General features: G+C 49.9%; 1 long non-coding RNA gene across 1 annotated transcript; it reads right to left on the reverse strand.

Annotated features, from left to right (window-relative positions):
- Positions 1,357 to 4,141, reverse strand: LOC106503685. Its single transcript, XR_001917416.1, has 3 exons — positions 3,846 to 4,141; positions 3,043 to 3,196; positions 1,357 to 2,063 (listed from the first exon to the last, which is right to left on the reverse strand). It is a non-coding gene; the product is annotated as an uncharacterized LOC106503685 (long non-coding RNA).

Here is a 4,493-nt window from a genome sequence, read left to right on the forward strand (position 1 = left end):
TCTTATTCCCTCCTAAATCACCCTTAAGTGTTTTGCTGACAGAACTAACGAGTGCCTGCAGCACTGAGGGCCTGGCACCTGGACTAGCAGACCACTTCACATGTCACAACTGCTACCAAGGGCAGGTAAGGTGCCATCCAGTTGTGAGGCCCATTCTCTCCTGACTCCAGCAATGTTCAAAAGTGTGTTTTGTAAATTCCATTGTAGACTCAAAAGAGCACATAGAAAACCATGTCCATGTGTGATGTGCTGTGAGATACTAACTTTAATACTGGTCACAACGCATGCATTAAGTTCATGGCCCACAAGGGACTTCCCTGGTGGTCCACTGGTTGCAAGTTCGATCCCTAGCTGGGGAACTAAGATCTCACAAGCCGTGCAGCAACCCCACCAAAGAAGTTCACAACCCCTGAGTGAGGCCATCACAGGCAAATGGGTCAGTGCTGTCTAGGCCTCCTGAATGCTGGCAAGAGAAGCCCAGAGTGGAGAGAGGTGAGCAAGAGGCACGTCACTGGCAGAGAGAAGCTTGGCAGCAGGAGTCAAGGAAAAGGGCGGGCAAGGGAGGCAGGCTGTAGATTAAAGAATGAGCTTCAGGACTCACATATGTTTAATCACTGGGATTATCTCTGTATTAAGTTTTGTTCACATCATTCAGCTTTGATGACCGATATGTTTCCCAGAGCAAGTAACTTTTAGCCTCTCTGAACTTGAGACTATTTTTTTCAAAATACAAAGGAAAAAACAAGAGAACTAGAGTTGCCCTGATGCTGACATCTTGTCTGGGACATCCCCAGTGACCCTGCTGCCCTCAGCCTGGACTTGAGCCCCCTGTAACCTCGCCACACTGCTTCCCTCTGGCTTCCATGAGAAGCACCCTTCTGAGACCCCTGAGGTGCCTTGGCAGCCACAGGGCATCTCTTCCTGGCCTCACCCCACTCTGCTCTGCTCTGAGCTATACTGGGATGACCGAGAGGCAAGCCAGGCACTTGCCTCTCCTCTCCCCTGTTTTCGGACTTATTCTCACAGTCCACACACCCCGTCACACAAATGTGCATGGGGCATGGAACAGGAAAAACTCTTCACCAGGCCCAGGCTGCAGGCAGAACAGTTCTGCTCAGGCCACATGATCCAACAGTCATGAAGCTAGTGTAGATGAGGATGTGAGGAGCCGATGGTCAGCTCAAGGGAAAGGCAGGATGCAACTAAGCAGTGGTTGCAGGCGTGCTTAGTCATGTTCGATTCTTTGCAACCCCATGGACTGTAGCCTACCAGGCTCCTCTGCCCATGGGGATTCTCCAGGCAAGAATACTGGAGTGGGTTGCTGTGCCCTCCTCCAGGGGATCTTCTCAACCCAGGGATTGAACCTGAGTCTCCTGTGTCTCCTGCATTGGCAGGTGAATTCTTTACCACTGCGCAATTAGCTTGCTCCTTTTTGAAGGTCCTGGAGAGCTTCCCTCACTCCCCCCATTCTTTCATCTTCTTGGTGAAATGCGAAGAGTGAACCCTTTGAGGAGATGAAAGGTGGTTCTTCTCTGTGGAGCCCCACAGTGAAGCAGCAGGGCTGGGCGTTAGGTTGTAACCAATGTGAAGCCAAAGCAAAGCTATGGTAAATAAGAAGAAACTCTTTGGGGCAATGTTCTGGTAACTGAGACATTTGGAGGTGGGAGAGGAGAGGGGAGTAGATGACAAAGAAGGGAGCAGGATCATAATAAAAGGTACCACTTATAGACTATACTCTGTGTGCCAGGCGTCAGGCTGGATACCAGAGACTCTGTGATAAATCAGATGAGCTGACACAGGACTGGCACTTCCATCTTCCAGACCAGAGAGGCCATGGGGTCAGCAGGCACTCAGACAGCACTGAGCTTAAATGTTTGCTGATGGGTGGAATGTCAGCACCGTAAAATCTATCTGCTTCTCAGACGTGTGCACAATAGCCCACAAAATTCCTGTGAGCCGTGACACTGCAGATCTGACCTCTTATCAAAAACAAATACCTTAAATACTTCCAGCAGGTCAGCGGGGGTGATGCAGCACAGGGCACTGTCTACTGATGTGGTATCCTGCAAGTTCAAAGAGAAGAATGTTAAGTGTGTCCAGGAATTTTAAGATAATGTAAAAAAAAAAAAAAAATGTATTACACTTCAAACTACAACAACTAAGCCCTTTCAATATTTGTGGGTGGTGCCCACTTCTAGAAGAGGTTATCAAGACAGTGTCACGTAGCGTAACTATTTCACACTTCCAGATTTGCTTAACTGGTACCTCCATCTTCCAGTTAACAGAGGTCAGATGTGTGACTAGGTACTCAGATACCTGAAATGTCAGCATGTAGGTTGAACAGTGACAACATTTGCTAAGCCTTCCCAGTAACTTGTTTCGTGGGGGTTTTTTTGTACCCAGGCATTTAAGCAGTTCCAAAGAACTTGAATGCCCTAGATCTAGCCTATTAAGTAACGACAAATTTCTTCTGAAGGTCAGCTGATTTAAAACAATTCTCAAAATCGAATTTGATGACAAATTTCAACACTTTGTCTAAAACTTAACTCATTTTTTCTCATGTTATGCGTTCTCTGACCTGATGATCTGGTCCCATACAAAAGCAGAAAATTGGCAAACTATTTTTCTTAATCATTCATTTACTGCTTTAAGATCACAGAGATGTAGGTCCTGTGTTTCTACCATTTTATGTGCCTGACCCAACCTGTGAGAAGGCAGCCAACCCTTCTACACGTATACAACATGCAGTGCTGGTGTCAAGCTGGTCCAGCTGGACAAGCAAGCAGTGGCCAGCATGCTGGAGCTGTGATAAGACGCAAAGATAATCCCCACAAAGATTCAGGAGCTCACCCATCAGGTCAGGGGCCTGCTGGGACACACATGCTAAGTGAAAAGCCAATTGCAGCTCCTGGCATGCCTCCCCACAGAGAGAGAAGCCTCTCTGAATTCTGGTGAGACATTCCACCCTCAGGACAACCCCTCCAGTCCACACACCCCGTCACACAAATGCGCATGGGGCATGGAACAGGAAAAACTCTTCACCAGGCCCAGGCTGCAGGCAGAACAGTTCTGCTCAGGCCACATGATCCAACAGTCGTGAAGCTAGTGGAGATGAGGATGTGAGGAGCCGATGGTCAGCTCAAGGGAAAGGCAGGATGCAAGCCCAGCTCTGGAACAACGTTATCCTATCTGCTACCTGAAAAATAGCTCCTGATTACATGACTCAGATGGTAAAGAATCTGCCTACAATGCAGGAAACTTGGGTTTAAACCCCAGGTCAGGAAGATCCCCTGGAGAAGAGAATGCCTCCCCGCTCCAGTATTCTTGCCTGGAGAATCCCACGGAAAGAGAAGCCTGGAGGGTCTACAGTCCATGGGGTCACAAAGAATGGGACACGACTCAGTGACTAACACGTTCCACTTTTCATGCCACAGGCTCTGGGAGGGCTCAAGGGCCCTGCATCAGCACCGCCCAACACGTGCTACGCTGTCAGATGCATCAGTTCACAGGGTCGGGGAGCCCAGATACAGCCCGTCACAAGATGGTCCATCTAGTTTGAGCCCGAGCAAGACAAGAGGGTACATGTGAGCCGTGTGAGCAGTAGCCAAACCCCCCACCCACCACGGCTGCAGTGGCACCCCTCCCTCAGCCGACAGGGACGGCTACCTGAGGGGGCTCCCCTACAGACAGTTGAAGCGGGAAGAAAGTGCCCAGACTCGATTTATGAGGGGGTGGCTCAATGAGAAAATTCAAGTCAGAAAATGGATTGCAGCTTCATTGTAGCCACACTCAGGAATGACCCTGAAAGATAGCAGAAAGGGGAAATCTCCTAGAGGACAGTGTACCTGGTTATGTGTGCTGAGCAAAAGAAAGGCGGCCCAGAATGAGAATATATTCGGGCTCACGGGCAGTGGTGAATGACCTGGCTGGCTATTTCAGTGCCGTGGAAGACCAAGGACAAGGAGGTTGGAGATGGAGGACTCCTACGTGGATGGCCACCAGGGCTGGGCTCAGGGTGGGAAGAACCGGGAAGAGCAAGCCATGCTCAGCAGAAAGCATCCACCGCAGAAGAGGCACCAATCAGCTACACCGATGACCACCTCAGCCTATGGATGTCAGCCGCTCTTCGTCATCAGCCACCCCGGCCCTGGAGAGACGGACACAAATACGGAATGACCACAGTGCCAGAGATGTACAGCTGACATGCAGCCCATCATGTGGACTCTACTGGCCAAGCCTGATCTAGCTACCACTGTCTGTGAATGTCCAGCCTACCACCTCCCTGAGCCCCCACGGTGGCACTATTTTTTGATAGAACCAACCACCTACTTAGTGGCAAGTTTACATCACCCTGGAAAGGTTCACAGTTTGTCCTACAGGAATAAACCCTATTCCAAGCAGGATTGCCCTTCCTTCCCAGAGAACTACCGCCAGCCCCAAACTTGGGGGCTGTGAAGTACCTGACCCTCCTGGTGCTCACCCTAGGGACCCAC

This window comes from Capra hircus, chromosome 28 (assembly GCF_001704415.2).
Source record: "Capra hircus breed San Clemente chromosome 28, ASM170441v1, whole genome shotgun sequence".
Lineage (NCBI taxonomy): Eukaryota > Metazoa > Chordata > Mammalia > Artiodactyla > Bovidae > Capra > Capra hircus.